This window comes from Lissotriton helveticus, chromosome 7 (genome assembly GCF_964261635.1).
Source record: "Lissotriton helveticus chromosome 7, aLisHel1.1, whole genome shotgun sequence".
In the NCBI taxonomy this organism is placed as follows: Eukaryota; Metazoa; Chordata; class Amphibia; order Caudata; family Salamandridae; genus Lissotriton; species Lissotriton helveticus.
Genome location: NC_136068.1, coordinates 1,626,376,285 through 1,626,393,960, shown reverse-complemented (window position 1 = coordinate 1,626,393,960; position 17,676 = coordinate 1,626,376,285). Strand labels below are relative to the sequence as shown.

The window sequence follows — 17,676 nt, the reverse complement described above, 5'->3', positions numbered from 1 at the left end:
ATTGTCCATCCGAACGGTGCTGACCAATCTCTGAAGACTGACTAATCCATGCTCAAATGCCATTCCCATTTTGCCCGTGCTCACTTCAGCTTTCAAAATTCTCTTTTGAATATTTGCTACTGCCACCAAGATCTGCACCTGCAGCGGCTCCACCTAGACCCTTACCCCAGGCTTCCTTGCACACCTAGGCGTCTCTTCTACTCATCGCAGCCTAGCCCTGCAGCTACCAGTGCTGGTGATGTCCGGGTATGGGTGCATGGAAGGTTCTGACTACCATGGCCACCATTATACTTACTGCCTCAACCAACATATTTTCTGGAATCTGACTGATCACTCACCTTTACTCAGAGAAGCCAGGTTAGTTTATTTTCTGGTGCATAGTAATATGCTTAAATTCAGAGGGTCGCCACCTTGCCTGATCTGAGTTTGTAGTTGTTGCAGAAGGGTATCTGGATCGATCCCTTGGCTGAAGAGGGACACGGGGGCATGGCAGTACACCCTTCCTAGATCAATAACCACAACCCGCCAGGTCCAGCATTGAACCTAGCACACAGGCAGGCAGGAGACCTCCTTCCCAGCCTTTCAAGGACTTCACCAAACTAAGTGGTAGTAACGGGTTTGTGTGTAGCAAGGGAAGGAATTTTCCCATTGTAAACTTATTATGACCTGCACTTACTGAGAATTCCTCGTTTCCTCATTCATGGGAAATAATTGCAATCCTCAAACCCTAGCACAGACGGTGCCTAGTGGGTAACCTGCCACTGTTGACAAATGTTAGATACATGCTGTTCAGTGTAGCGGGCCGACATCTAAAGGCATCACAGATTATTATTGCTCCATTTTGTGATTCTCAACACCACATGTCCCTTAAAGAGGATGAACGCCAACTGCTGGGAGTTGTGTAACTAGTTAGCATCGAAGAATATTGTTTCTTATCAGAATTAATGAGACAAATTGATCCCACCGAATAAGAACGGCTATGCACCACCACCCACAAAATCAAGAAAGAGCTATCAATCTGTCAATCCTTTTCCTTTATTGAGTCAAATTAAGCTGAAGGCTCCACTACTGCTTATGCCTTTCTTTCAATTCCTCCCTCCAGGAACCCAAGCCAGAACCCAAAGGCTTGGGTTTCCAAGAAAATGCTTGCCAGATCATGGGACTAACCTCACTGGATAGATCGCTAGTGGACTTCATTTATGGTCAGAACCTTTACAGTATCTGATCATCTTCGAACCTCCAACTTTTTTTTCCTTGATTAATGTAAATATTCTAGGTGAATGCTTTCACTTTGGTTTATCTTGCACCCGTCCAAGAATTTCAAAATTAGCTGCATAACATGAATGTCCCTGACTGTCCCTCTTAATCATGGCCCCAGTTCCAAAAAAACAACAAAATAGAACCAGACTCCTATTCCGTTACTTTTAAATGAAGTATTCAGGCCACATGCCTGCTTTGAACACACATTTTTTCAAAGTAAATGCTTCATACCCCAGCTCATTTAGTCCAGGGCATTAAGGGAGTGCTGAGAGTCAGGGGCTGGGGCAGGTTGTAGTTCACCTTGTGCCAGACCGTCAGCCCAATCACAAGGTTCAACTACAAGCTATTTAACTGCAGCAACCTTATTATATGCTAATGGAGCTAGAAATACAACGGCTGCAGTAATCAGAGTTGCGTTCCAAGGGACTCTTGTTAAAGGATTTAAAGTGTACTTATTCTAATATCAGGGCCTTGTAAAAGTCCTGTATTGTTATTTTTCATAACTACCTCCCTGCCTTGGGACTGGGTAATTTGCTTGCCCGCTTCCTTCCTTGGATACAGTAGTTCTTTCTCAGGCTACCTCTCCAGAATTGAACCCTGAGGGCATCATGACAGGCCCGAAAGTACCATTGAAAGTACGTAGGTCAGGCATCCAAATGTATCATCACCATTAGTGGGACGTGCGATGGGCCTTAGGTTTTCTAGCCACCAAAGCAGTCAGGCAAACCCAGATTGGTCTTGGTCTGATAAATGCACACATCCCAAGAGGTCAGCGCTCGTCGGCATGTATTAGCTCTAGAATTACCACAGTAGAATTATCCACGTAACAGATGGAGTGATCAAAGGAACCATGACTAATTTAATGAGCAATTGGCAGTTTCACTGTACCCGCCATGTGCACTTACACAGGCATGGCTTAATCTTTGAGACAAGCATATGCTACTGGCACTATCAAGCAGGTAGCCACACTTGCTTGAAGGGAAGAGGAGGAGTAGCCTGCCCATCCCAAACAACCTTTGCACCCCTCAGGAGACTGCTGCAGATAACTCCTGCTTACCTGATGGACAGAACAGTCGAATGGGCATTGGCGGGCCAAGTTTGCCCTGCTATGGGAGAGGTGGGCTGAGGGCAGCCTGAGAGAGATGCAGGGGTGCCGGCCTCTGCAGCAGGGACACCTCACTGAGGAGTTGTTACGTGCTGCTGTAGAAATGCACTGGGTGAAGAAGGAGGACGATATGGCACATGGGGCCTGAACCGGCAGGTGGCATCCAGGAGTAGCGCCACATGAACCTGTCCACTTTAGTCAGACCACTGGGAAGGCCCAGGCTAGCAGGTTGCTCTGCTGGGTGGGGAAGCCCTTGGAGAGTACCTCCACTAAAGCCAACCCCTCGAATTAGATAGTCCCAGGCGAGCTGGAGCTCTGAGCTTGAAACAACAGCCCAGGCCCAGCCAAGCAGTCCAACCCTAAATGGACCAACCATTCCCAATTGATCAGAGTATGGTGCTGGAGGTACAGTCCCAGAGCAGGCTGAACTGGGGACATCAGCATTTCAATCCTGCCTCCTCTTCAGGAACACTGGCTCCCAGGAAAGGTCCATCAGACAGGGCTGGAAGGCATCCACAGACCGAAGCCCTTGCCGTACTTGGGGAGAACAACTGGATGACAAGGGGGTCCCTAGTACCTTGTCCCCACAAATCTGGAGGAAGGCTACCTTCTTTTCTTTTGATTCGGGCATACTGACTGAGTGATGGGTGGCGGTATTCAAGCAAATGTATCCAACCTCTTGGTGCTCTGGCTGGGCTTGAAGAGTCAAATGAGCCCTCATCTGAACTTTCAGGGAAGCTTGGGTGCATTCCTATGGCATGTGTGACCAGATACTCAGGCTTGAAGTGCAGCTATCTGGTCACACCGTATCTAATGAATAAGATTCCGCTGGCCCCTGGAAGGGCCATGGTGCTTAATGGGCCAGGTTTGTAGACTCCAAACAGGGACTCTGGCATGGGGCTGTTGAGAAGCCTCACAGAGCTCTAACCTAGGGCCCGGTCAGAGATTTTTTATCTGGTCAATCAGGGAAGCCCTACCTTGGCCTGTGGGAACCTGTCCCAGGCTCTAAGTGACATGATGGAGAGCAGGGAAGGGATGCCAGGGTTGGGGGTCCCCCACCCCAGGGCAGCCAGAGCTCTGACCTGGGGCCCGTTTTCACCCAACCAAGCAGGCAAGCCCTTCATGCTACTGAGGGAACTCTGTCCTACTCTCAACATGACACAGCAAGCCTGGGAAGGGAACCCAGGGACTTCAAACCCTGGGTTAGCTGGAGCTCAGACCCATGGCTTAGCCAGAGCTTCTTAACACAGCCAAGCATGGGATACCTCCCGGTGCCAGTGGGACCCCTTCCACAGCATTTTGTGACATGGCAGGCCAGAAAATGGGCCCCAGAAACAGAGGCTTCCACCCAGTGGCTAGTTGGATCTCTGACAGTAGCTTGGACAGATGTTCTTAGCACGGCTGAGCATGGAAGTCATCCCCAGGTCTCCAGCAACTGGCTCAGACCTTTTTTCACCTGGTCAAGCAGAAGTGTCCTCCTAAGGCCTGCAGGGCTCCTTCCTGGGCACTTTGTGACATGCTGGGCTGAAGAATTCAGCCCAGGGACAGAGGCTCCCACTCCTACGCCAGCTGGAGCTCTGACTCAGTGCCTGTTCAGAGCTTCTTAATCTGGGCAAGCAGTGGAGCCTTTTTGGGGTCTGCGGGATCCTCTGAAGGGCACTTTTTGACAAGGTCGACCAGAGAATGGAGCTCAGGGACGGAGGTTTCTACCTCCTGGTCAGCTGGAGCTCTGACCAGGTGCCCAGTCAGGACTTCTTCCCCATGCAGAGCGCCCTCTTGGTGCATGAGGGTCCAGGGCACTTTGTTAGATGGCGGACCATCACACACACCCCAGGTCCCGGCCTCCTCATCTGGGCCTGCCAGAGCACTACCCTTTCTTGCAATCTGTGCACACCGAGGGACAGAGGGAGACACTTGAGAGAATGTTTCTGGCCACCTGGAGCCCTGACAAAGCTTGAAGCTTCACATGAGCGATCACTGGGGCATCCAGAGCAGCTGGAAATTTGAAATACTGAGTCACATGAAAGAAATTATGTTTTTGCTAATTTAGTTGACGTACAAAACGTCACTGGTGAAGTTGGCATGGCACATTTTGCCCCCCAATGAAAGCGCGGTATTTTCCGTAAAGCCCTAAGAACCGCTGTGGTAACGATAACCAATTCTGTGCAGGTGTGAGGGACCCTCTGAGCGACCCATGGGCCTTCACAAATAGGGTGCAAAAAATGAAATTCATATCTGTGGTCACTCTGACACAATACCTAATTTGAGTTGGTGAGTTATGGCGCTCAGCATCAGCACTTAATTGTCAAAGTCGGCACTAATGACAGTATGCCACATGGTGGCAATGTTTTTCTAATTTAGAGATGAGCACAACTACAGCTGTTTATTACTTTAGCATACATTAAAAATTACTTATAACTGCTGCTCAAACCATTCTTATAGCTTTGAGAGGCCTGGAATAGTCTGAATTGTCACACATGTAGGAGTGTGATGGTTAGTAGTTTTGTTGGTGCTATCATTGGCAGCCCTGGCAGGGGCAATAGAAGGTGCAAGCTGCAGTTGCCTCCTGACGAGGGTCTTGTCATTTATTTTCTTTTAACAAATTAAGCACTGCTCTGACACAGTCCATGGTACATTCACTTCTTAAGCCTATTTGAAATTTACGTGAGCATAAAGTCCACATAGGAAACACACACCAGTAAACTGTAATTCAACTTTCTACAGTGAAGTGTATATTACAGCTGTTCGTGGCATATGACTACCTTAATAGGCAAACCGATTTGAAACAAACTCAATCTAAATATAATTTTCTTTATTTATTTGAAAAGTTTTATAAATCGCGAACAAGCCACTTACGGGTATCAGAGCGCTGTACAGATGTGGCGAAAGCACAAAAAAAAAAACACAACTGTACCAATGGTGCATTGTCAAACAGAGGAGGGAAAACAATGACGGTCAGGAGGTAGGGAGTTGACCTGACCCGTACCTAATCATAATTGCACTAGAGCAGGCTACCAATTAACAGGCAAGAATACAGTAAGTCGAAACAACAGAGTAAAGAAAGGGTCAATTGCCCTAGAGCAAAGTACCAATAATAAGATAAAGAAACAATACATCGAAATAACATTGTAAAAATAGGAATCAAGGGGCACATGCATCAATGTAGGCTTTTGCGATTTCTTATTTGCGAATACTAAGGAATCGCAATTAAGGAATTGCAAAAGCCTATGCATGTAGGAATCGCTATAAAATTAGCGATTCCCAAACATTCCTTAATTGCGACTCGCAAATTGCGACTCGCAATTAAGGAAATCCTCCCGATTCATTCCTATGGGCCTAACGGAGCAAAGGAATAAATGGGAAATTTCATGTGCAATTTGCAAATTGCACATGCAATTTCAAGGGTGCAAGGGCATCAAAAGGACAAAGCAACCAAAGGGGATGATGGACGGAGACAAAAAGGACACCCTGTTGCACCCCTGAAATTGATCTGTGCACACATGTTGCGCACACACATGCCCCAAGGGCATGGTTGTATGTAACCTACAACTTTGAAAAATGCACTTTAGTACATTTTTCAAAGTTTTTGCAATTTAATATCAAGTTCAAATTGATGGTATTTTGCGGCCCCTATTTGCGAAATTGCTATTTGCGATTTCATCCTGCATTGCATTTAAGGATTCGCAATTTACAATTCCTTAAATGCAATCGCAATTTAAGAAATCGCAAGAAATTTTGATTTCTTAAATTGCGAGAGCCTGACTGTTTGATGCATCGCAGAAGTCCTATTTGCGGGTGCAAACGGCTGATTTGTGCGAATTGTACCAGTTCGCTCGCAAAAAAGGTTGATGCATGTGCCTGCAAACTTGCAGACGGGGAATGAGAACAAGTTGATGCTGTTAGTGTTCACTCAAGAATAGCCGTTTGACATGTTTCTTGAAAGATGCAGTGGAAGGATTGGATCTGATCTCGGAGGGCAGAGCGTTCCAAATTCTTACTGCATGTTTCCAACAAACTTTATTGTTTCAGCTTTAAAGTGTACTTAAGTGCCTTTTGTATTGACTGTGTTACTACTGATTGATGTATTATTATCTATTGCATTGTATTGTGTTTGTATTGACAAAAATAATAAAAGCTTGAGGTCAGTCCAATAAAACTTGCAATGAAATTTACAGGTATCTCCCTAGGTCCCTAAATAGAAAGCGTCCTCCCACCAGCACAGAAAAACAGGGATTACTACAAACCACTGAAATAGCAATATATTATCCTTACTTAAAATATAAATTATTGTTCCCAGGTTGTGGTGCCTACATATGCCATTTTCGATAGGTATGTGTAATTCTCCTTCTGTGATTAGTTTATTTAAAATATGTTTTCCAAATTATATCTTTCTGTCAGATAATAAAATGTTGATTACATCCAGTCCACATCAGACCTGTTTATGAAAGCTTGGTTGGGACATAGGAGAGACATATGTTAATGTGTCCGCCTCGAAAGTCCTGGTTGAAATGTCACACCGAACCGAGCACAGGGTGCACACCCACTTGTGCATTATCAAAAATGTTCTCGCTACTCTCCTACAAGGGGCCCACTTTAAGGCCATCAGGTGAGGAGTTTTTCCTGCTCTCACTCAGTGGTGACCCTCCCTTTCAAGATGAACGGGAATGGAATCCAAAGGAGAGAACACTCTCCTGAACACAGACTTTTGCAATAGTACATTTTTTTGAAGGGCTGGAATTGCAAGTGTAACGTGGTACCTCTGCTGATCAGTGCTAAAGTGCATATGCTCTCAGTGTAAATTGTTGTTGTGATTGGTTATCCATGATTGGCATATTTGTCTTACCAGTTGGTCCCTAGTAAAGTGCACTGAGTGTGCCAGGGCTGGTATTTCAAATGCTACGTCGTTGGACACACCAGTGGTGGCAGGTGCTGCAATTGAGCACAGTGCGGGGGAAGGGGCTGGGGTGCAGCAGCCTAGGTGCACAGGTGCAGGCAAGCGATGTTGCCGTAGATAACATTGTAATCTCTGGCCTCATTTATATCGTTGTTTCATTTTAAGGACTTACTGGACCACACTCTTTCTCTTGGACACCAGCGTCCCAGACACACGGGTGATGGGAGGTGAACATTGAGGGCTGGGTGCAGTAGACCAACGCTCTGTCTCCTCCTCCCCCTGGTCTTTTGACTCTCCTTCCCCTTCTCCCTTCCACCCACTTGCTCTCTGTCCCAGTCTCACTTTCTTTCTTTCATTCTGAATACCTTTCTGGTTCCCTTGGACATGGCACACATACTTATGTTTCTTTTTTGTCTTGCAGGTTTTGTACGCTGCTTCCGGAGGAGTCCCACCCACTTATTTCATGTTATACTATTGTTTGTTTGAATAAAGTTGCGTTTCCATTTATTTGTGTTGTTTTAATTAAGGTTATTTGTTTTACCAGTAAATAAGTGAGCATATGGGTCTTCTTTTTCTGACAACACTTGTCTGTAGTTTATTGTGAAAATCGGCGGTTGATAGGAGGTTATGAGGGAAAACATTTATAATTTTGCGGTGTACCTACCAGATATAAACGAACAGACTATTACATAAATGAAGCCTGGGTAATTCTACAGCTGCAAGGGTTCTATGAGTGTATCACTTAATATCACCATGAGTACTGCCCGTGTAATTACAGAACCAATAGGGCACTGCCTAGGGCCACCGAGGCTTCAGGGACTAGCGAGGCCCACCATGCATATTTAAGTAAAGCCCCGGAGGGTGGTGATCCCCGGACTTGAGTTGGCCTCCATGCCCCCCGAACAATTAGTAAACAATACTCGGGGACGTGGCGAACCCCTAGGCTGCAAAACGTCTCTGTGCCCTCCCGCGCCTAATTTACATGTGAGATTAAGGTCCCCAGTATTGCAGAGACCACGCAATATAGTAATAGGATTGGCCCAGGAACATTCCCCACCAGGGGGCTCATTTAAATGAACGGGCGAGACCCCGCTTCATTTTATTTTCGATTTTTATCACCCGGATCTGCTTTATTTAAGCAATACAAGGTTGTCCTCCTCTCGCTTCAACGAGGCAAACAAGGATTTGCTATCACAGAGTGGAAGCCATGCTCCCGGCCTGTAATAGCAAACATAAATGTCCGGCGGATGCACACCCCGGGACATTGTATGAACTGCACCTGGATAGTGGCGCTCCATAGGGCCATGATGCATCAGTTACTGCATAACTACAGAATTAGTATAAATGCATACTTACACTACGTGCCCACATGTAGTACAGCAACCAGAGTGTAGTGAAGAGGCAGAGGAAGCCCAAAATAAAAAAATATAAATCCTACAAGAGGTCGGATGACATAGTTTGATGAGCCGACAACCCTGGGATGAGTTGAAACAGCTTCACGAAGAAAATGGGTCTTCAGCAGAAAGCAAGGCAGCTCAAATATTGGTGAGCGCTGCCTTTTTACCTTCTCCTACTCGTCGCCAAATTTATGTAGTGAAGAGGCAGACAACAGTGGATCCGATAAGTAGATTTATTGCAGGAAAAGAAGACAGCTTTAACAGCCACCAACAGGACCAGACAGCAAGGCAACCGTCTTCTCCAGCACCCTATACAAACTCCCCAAGATTCCCCTGATGACAGCCCTACATTCTAACATTACATACTTACATTCTAGTAGCATTACATACTAACATTCTACTATGACTTACATTGGAATACTACACAGAGCACATGACTTTACAGCAATGAGCTCATGGTTTCATCCACGAGAGGTGAGTAGTTTGCTTCCCACTCCCTGTATTGTATAAACGCAAACTAACACTACTTCCACAGGTATGCTACAGCGCCCAAAGCACATCAATTTACAGCAATGAGCTCATGGGTTAGGCTCATGGTTTAATCCCCGAGTCTTCAGACCAGTAGAGGTGAGTAGTTCGCTTCCCACTCCCTGTATAAACACATACTAATACTACTTACATAGTTATATTACAGCAGTCAATATGCTACAGCGCCCAGAGCCCATCACTTTACAGCAATCAGCTCGGTCCCCGCGTGTTCACCCCGATAGGCATGAGTACTTCGCTTCCCACTTATGGTATAGTATAAACGCACAGTAGGGGTCAGTAGTTCGCTTCCCAACCCTTGTATGTTATAAACGCCTACTAACACTACTTGCACACACACGTATGCTACAAAGACCAGAGCACATCACTTTACAGCAATGAGTTCACGGTTTAAGCTCTCAGTTTCATACCCGAGTGTAGCTGCATCTCATCTCAGCACCATGTCACTCGGAGCAAAACCGCACTTTCAGACCGGTAGGTGATGACCAGACCTCGGTCCAAGTAGCACGTTCCCCGGCAGCTCCGCCAGCCAAGCAAAACCTCTTCTGACCCCAGCAGCAGAGTTCGAGCCTCACGCCAGACTCTGCCTCAGGTTTTCGTGATCATCGTACTCACGCGCTCCTGGCATCAGCGCTTGTGGGTTTTTGTGTGTTGTGTTCCTTACTGTGTGTGCTCGTGCTTCTTTCTCCTTTTCAATTACAGTTTGTGCCCTCAGTAATTTCAGTGCCGTAGTGCCTTGCCGCCTCTCGCCATTAGCCCCGCCCCCTCCAGACTCCTGCCCGCTTCTTCCTTGTTCCTGCCCACCTCCCCTTGATAACGGCGACCGCTGTGGGGAAGCGCATGTGCTGACCAGACCGCGGTCCAGGTAGCACGTTCCCCGGCAGCTCCGCCAGCCAGGCAAAGCCTCTTCTGACCCAGTAGCAGAGTTCGAGCCTCGCGCCCGACTCTGCCTCAGGTTTTCGTGATCATCGTACTCACGCGCTCCTGGCATCAGCGCTTGTGGGTTTTTGTGTGTTGTGTTCTTTACTGTGTGTGCTCGTGCTTCTTTCTCCTTTTCACTTACAGGTTGTGCCCTCAGTAATTTCCACGCATTAACGCCTTGCCGCCTCTCGCCATTAACCCCGCCCCCCTCCAGGCTCCAGCCCGCATCTTCCTTGTTCCCGCCCACGTCCCCTTGATAAAGGCGACCGCTGCAGGGGAGCGCATGTGCTGACCAGACCTCGGTCCAGGTAGCATGTTCCCCGGCAGCTCCGCCAGCCAAGCAAAACCTCTTCTGACCCAAGCAGCAGAGTTCGAGACTCGCGCCCGACTCTGCCTCAAGTTTTCGTGATCATCATACTCACGCGCTCCTGGTATCAGCGCTTGTGGGTTTCTGTGTGTTGTGTTCTTTACTGTGTGTGCTCGTGCTTCTTTCTCCTTTTCACTTACAGGTTTGCCCTCAGTAATTTCAGCGCCGTAGCGCCTTGCCGCCTCTCGCTATTAGCCCTGCTTCCTCCAGACTCCCGTCCGCTTCTTCCTTGTTCCCGCCCACCTCCCCTTGATAACGGGGACCGCTGCGGGGGAGCGCATGTGCTGACCAGACCTCGGTCCAGGTAGCACGTTCACCGGCAGCTCCGCCAGCCAAGCATAGCCTATTCTGACACAGCTACACGCACCACCTCTCAAGCCGCTTCAGCCACCGACCCCATCCACTGCATCCTCCTCAATGTCCGGTCCCTCCACTGACACGCCACTGAGATTTGGGACCTACTGGACACTCTCACTCCCAATGTCGCTTTTTTCACTGAGACATGGACAAACGCAAGCTCCGGACCGGACATCGCCACGCCTATACCTGAAGGCTACAAATTCGAGAGATTGGACCGCCTGAACCACCCAGGAGGAGGAATCGCCATCGCGCACAAAACTGCCCTCAAACTCTCCACTCCCAACACCAACACCACTCTTCCCAACATAGAACACCTCCATTTCCAGATTCACACCAACCCCAGGACCACACTGCGTGTCTCGCTCATCTACAGACCACCTGGACCTCGAACCCAACCCACTACCTCCATCACTGAACTTGCTGCATCCCACACCATCACCTCCATGGACTACATCCTACTCGGAGATCTAAACTTCCACCTCAACAACCACCAGGACCCCGACTCAAACGCTCTACTGGAGAACCAACCTGGGACTCAAGCAACTGGTAAAATCCCCCACTCACACGGCGAGTCACACTCTTGACCCCATTTTCGCAGCAGGATCTAACATCCGGGTCACCCATACCTCCCAGCACGCCTGGACCGATCAACACTGTATCCATTTCACCTTCTTGTCCGGCGCCGCATCCAGAATAGCTCCGCGCCCTCCTCCACGAAGCTGGAGCAAGATCTCCGCAGAACTCCTCAACTCCACCCTCCTTCTGGACCCCCCACCTCCTTCACCGACACTGAAGCGGCCGCAGCGGAACTCCACAGTTGGATCACCAGCTGCGCAGATAAACTAGCTCCCATGAGACAAGCTACCACCATACGCCCTCTGGAAGCCGCCTGGTTCACGACGGAACTCCTCGAGTCCAGACGCACCTGTAGACGCCTCGAGAAATCGTGGAGGAACCAGAAGACCCCGGCAGCCCACGCAGATTATAGAAGCACCATGAGGAATTACCACCAGCTAATAAGAGACACCAAAAGAACTTTCATCAGCGAAAAGATCAATGCAACGAACAGCAGCAAACTCTTCAAGATCATCACTCATCTCAACAAACCCACCTGCGAAGCCTCAGACATCACCCCCTCCCAAGATCTCTGCAACAAGCTAAGCACTTTCTTCCACCATAAGATCATGACCCTCTACGTCAACTTCAACGAACCAACGAATGCGTCCATTCTCACCATCACCATCTCCACTACGCCTACCATCATCACCTGGTCCCCCGCCTCCATCGATCTCATCACCAGAACCATTAAGAAAACTCTATCAGGAGCCCCCACGGACCCCTGCCCCCCCATATCTTCCACAGAGCCTCCTCGGCCATTGCTCCAGAGCTAGCCCACACCATCAACTCCTCCCTGTCCACGGGCACCTACCCCCCGGATTGGAAATGCGCAAAAGTCAAGCCCCTCCTTAAAAAGCCATCGGCGGACTCGACTGACCTAAAGAACTACCGGCCCATTTCCCTCCTTTCCTTCATGGCCAAAATAGCAGAGAGACCTGTCAACACCCAACTGACCAACTTTGTCGAAGACAACTGCATCCTAGACACTTCCCAATCCGGCTTCCGGAGCAACCGAGACAGCCCTAATCGCCGCCACCGACAACATACGCATGCTGCTTGACCAGGGCCACACCGCGGCCCACATTCTCCTGGACCTCTCCGCAGCTTTTGACACCGTATCGCATGGCATACTGACCACCAGACTCCACAACGCGGGGATCCAGGAAACCGCCCTCAACTGGATCCGCTCTTTCCTCTCCAACAGGACTCAGAGAGTTAGGCTCCCTCCTTTTCTCTCCGAACCCATGGACATCATCTGTGGAGTCCCCCAAGGCTCCTCCCTGAACCCCACCATGTTCAACATGTACATGGCCCCCCTCGCCAACATAGTCAGACGACACGGACTAAACATCGTATCCTACGCTGACGACACCTAACTAATCCTATCCCTCACCAGAATCCCAGAAGATACCAGACTCAGCTTTCAAGAGGGAATGAAGAACGTCGCCACCTGGATGAAGGACAGCTGTCTTAAACTCAACTCCGAGAAGACCGAGGTTCTCATCTTCGGACCCCACCCCACCGCATGGAACAACTCATGTTGGCCACCTGCCCTCGGCCCCCTCCTACCCCCACAGACCACGCATGTAACCTCGGCATAATCCAAGACTCCTTCCTCTCCATGAACCTCTAAATCAACGCCATCTCATCCGCCTGTTTCAACTGCCTACGGACTCTACGGAAGAAAATTTGATTCCCCCGATTGCAGAAAGACAGTCACCCAGGCTCTCATCACAAGCAGGCTACACTACGGATCTCTACTATGCAAACTCCAAACGATCCAGAACGCAGCCACCAGGCTAATCACATGACCCCTCACCTGCGAGAACTCCACTGGCTCCTCGTCGAGAAGAGGGTCACCTACAAACTACTCAAACACACCTACAAGGCTCTCAACAACATCGGACCCAGCTACCTCAACGACAGAATAAGTTTCCACGCACCCACAAGGAACCTCCGTTCAGCGGACCTCGCCCTGGCAGAGGTCCCCCGCATCCGCCGAGCCAGATCAGGAGGAAGAGCTTTCTCCTACACCGCTGCCACAGCTTGGAACTCTCTCCCATTAGGAATACGGAGCTCTCCTAACCTGCACTCATTCCGACGAGATCTCAAGACCTGGCTCTTCGACTGATCTGGAGCTGCCCTACCCTCCCCTCAGCGCCTTGAGACCCTCACGGGTGAGTAGCGCACTTCACCAACCCCTGATTGATTGACTGATTGATAGGAGTGACTACTTCGCTTCGCACTCCCCCACAAAGGTTACAGTGCTGCTATCCTCTTGTTTCCTATTCATTTCACCCTTTTTTCCCCTTATTCATTTCAACGGAATAACAAAATGACTCCCAAACCTTCCTAGTTGCAACAGCTCGCAGCCAATAAGCAGCAAGCTTGTGCTCGTAACGCCTCAGCCAATCAGATGGCAGAATTCCCAAATATTGATATCTGTAAATTTCGATATTTCTCCAAAACTACTGAACAGATTTACAACAAATAAACAAAAGTGTTCTTTCTAGACCAAGACCCTTATCCCTGCCAAATTTGGGGTAAGTCCATTCACCCGTTCGACCTTTAGCCTTGTCTAAAGTTTCCTATGGAAATTGCACAGAGAAAACACGTTTTGGGACCCCCCTTTTTTCTTGTCCCCCCTTGACGAATCACCCCCAAACTTCCAACATATGAGCTGATATGAACAAAGAATTAGTTTGGAAAATGTCATGAAGATTCATCAAAGGACGCCAAAAATATAAGCAAAACAACAAAAATGCTCTTCCAATGGATACTTGGTCCTAACTATAACTATCTACTGGAGGCCGCCAGTAGGTAATATATCTATCTATCGATCTATGTCTATATACACATATCTATATCTATCTATATCTCTTTATCTATAAGTATATATATATATATATATATATTACCTACTGGCGGTCGCCAGTAGGTATATATAGTTAGGATTTTTTCTCTATGGGTTTTTTGAAAATTCTATGTCTAATAACTTTGGCGTTTGTGGACGGAATTGGCTGAAATTTTCAGGAAAATGGCACATTTTGTTTCTGAGCAGCCCTTGAAAATTTGGGGGGGGTTCGTCAAGGGGGGGCCGAGAAAAAAGGGGGGTCCCAAAACGTGTTTTTAACATTGAGTTTTCCATAGGGCGGTTGGCCTCACTTTTAGCCCGAACGGCTGAATGGATTTGCACGAAACTTGGCAAAATTGTAGGGACTGGTAGCCCGATGTGCCTTTTGTAGGTCTCAATATATGTGCTCCAGTGGATTTTGAGAAATTAACGTTTAAAAAAAGATATATATCTGTAACAGCGGACCAGGCAGCGCTCGGTTCGCGTACTTTACGCGCAACGGAGCTTTGTGAAGCGAAGCTGATTGGTTCTCCGCCGTCTGTCAACATTCCAAAAAGTCCGTAGCGGCCGCCATCTTGTCTCTCGGTAGGATCGAGAGACAAGAGGAGGTCAAAACAAAGGGGGAAATAACTATAAGGGGGCATAGTAGATCCTCGCTGACCCCCTAGGTTTGATGTGGAGGTTTTAAAAGGGCCCCGCGGGGCAAAAAAAAATAATAATAATAATAATCGAACGGCTGAATGGATTTGCACGAAACTTGGCAAAATATTAGGGACTGGTAGCCCGATGTGCCTTTGCTAGGTCTCAATATATGTGCTCCAGTGGATTTTGAGAAATTAACGTTCAAAAAAAGATATATATCTGTAACAGCGCTCCGCTTCGCGTAACGGAGGTTTGCGAAGCTGATTGGTCATTCTGTCACTGGGCTATAGTTGGGCTACATCTGGCTGATATTTGGGCTACATTTGTTTTTTTGTGTGTCTGGCGGCCATCTTTGGGCTACATTGGGCTACATTGGGCTTCATTGGGCTACATTGGGCTACATTTGGGCTCCAACATATATATAGGCCAATGTAGCCCAATATATATTTTTCAAAGTTAATTTTCGTAAAAACCACTGGAGCATATATCTTGAGACATAGCAAAGGCACATCGGGCTACCAGTCCCTACAATTTTGCCAAGTTTCGTGGAAATCCATTCAGCCGTTCGAGCTAAAAGTGAGTCCAACCGCCCTATGGAAATGAAGGAAATGAATGGGTAATTTGTAATTAGCAAATAGCTAATCGCAAACTAGGAATGGTAAAGAATCGCTATTTATTCCTTAAAGTTCGCTATTTAGGAAATGCAAAAAACTTTGATGATACATATGGCGGTTCATCTCTAACAAGATAAGAAGCATAGGGATACATTTATGATGACTGGCGCATCACCAGGGATGTGTTAGTCATTCTGTGCCGCTGTTCCGTCACCTATGGTGTGCTGCATTTACAATGCGGCGCATCATGGGGCAAAAACAGCACAGATGCGTGATGTATCTGTGCCGTAAAGGTGGCGCATTGCTGGAGTTGTATCGCAAGTGTGATGAAGCTCCAGCAAGGGTCGGGGGTGCCCCTGTCGCAGGGTTTCTGTTCTCACACAGAACTGTGGACAGAGGATTGGAACCTCGGCGAATTAGGGTGTCCCAAAACTCACGTTAGTAATCAAAAACTCCTTAGCAAGCTAGGTACAGTGTCACATTGGATATAACAAACTCTCAATGTTTAGACAATCCAGAATATGAACTTATAGTACCTCAGGATACGTGGAACTCATGAACAGTCGGTCGTTATATATTTCTTAGAAACCAGAACATGGAGTTAAGAAGAACACATGTGTATTTGAAATGTTTATTTACTAATGCCGTCTTCTCAGGCGTAGTATCTTAGATAATAGAAGTACACATATTATCAGTAGCAAAATTACCAGCATAGTTACTAGTACATAAAAAGCGAATGGTGACAGTATGTTAACATGCTGTAAATGAATAAGAGTTAGCAACACTTATAAGCAGCCGCGGGCCGTGGAGGGAGTTACGGTGGGGCAGGGAGGCGGGGAGGGGGAGGGGCAAGGTAGAGAGGGCTCCACCCTGCTTCTCCCCCTCCCCGCCTCCCTGCCTCACCGTAACTCCCTCCACGGCCCGCGGCTGCTTATATCTCACCCTCCCTAATACACATATTATATTATTTGCTAAGAAGGTCTCTTTGTGTTGGTTTAGGGCGTGCCCATACTTTAGTGTCTTAGATTTGAAGGAATCACATCAGCATACACCAGCTCTCTCTTCATGTGAACCGCATCAACTGTTGTGTATGTGTGTTCGGCAAAGCAATATAAAACTCGCCTCATGCCCAGAATTGGCAGAAGTTGCACTTATGTTATGAGTATGAAGTCGTGGAGATCAGACCTCATAACAATTCTGTATCGTGTTGTTCTTGAAACTTTAGCACTCGCTGTACAGATATAGTTTAACAAGCAAAGCAGATAGTAGAGCAATAACATATTATTCTCATGTAAACCACGATGAACTACTAGGTGGAAAGCTAAAGCAACAACTAAGTGTCGTGTGCAGAAGTTGCAAAAAAGGAAAAATGGCGTTTAAACCGGTAATGAGCCCATGCTAACTTAACACGGTGTAAAGATATCCAGGACCTAGATGACACCTCCCCATGATCCGGAAACGAACTGAATAAGATAATAGAAGTGCCATCTCATGAGAGCAGATTGCAAGTTTATATGTGGACGGTCCGCAAGGTAAAGCATTAAAAACTAGGAAAATTTAATGCTAAAGAAAAATAAAACAGCCAAGTACTTTATCGAGTCTTAAGCCAATAGGCAAGGTAAATAATAAAAACTTGACAAATAAGTCAATGAATTGTCAATGAAATGCTAGTACTCAGCATATCAAACATGAAAAAGGTCTATGACATAACTGTGTATGCAAAATAAGCTGCAACAGCCTCCAATAGGAAGTCACCGTCTTCATCCGAAAACAGTTCAGCCATCCAATTTAAAAGCGGAAAAGAACATACGTGCTCTCCCAGCACCGGATCCTCTATCACCATCAGAGGACAGCTCGGTGGGTTTTCAAGAAAGCTCTGTTCCAAGAAAGACTGTGCTGCCGCCAGTAAATTCCAGGGACCAAGTAGTCCATGCATCAATGCCACAGCCATAATCCTTTCGCCAGAACAAACCAACTCGTGAGTAATGATAGGAGTCATCAGCTGATTAAAGTCGACGTCAGGAGAAACCGGTCCGCAGAGACACAAATCAATGGCCCAATCGAAATCACAGGTCAGGCAGTGAAATACAGGCTGGAC

At 47.5% G+C, this 17,676-nt stretch overlaps 1 pseudogene; it reads right to left on the bottom strand.

Moving 5' to 3' along the window:
* Positions 1 to 601: 601 nt before the first annotated feature.
* LOC144771385 (18S ribosomal RNA) lies at positions 602 to 2,222 on the bottom strand (annotated as a pseudogene).
* Between the last annotated feature and the right edge of the window lie 15,454 nt (positions 2,223 to 17,676).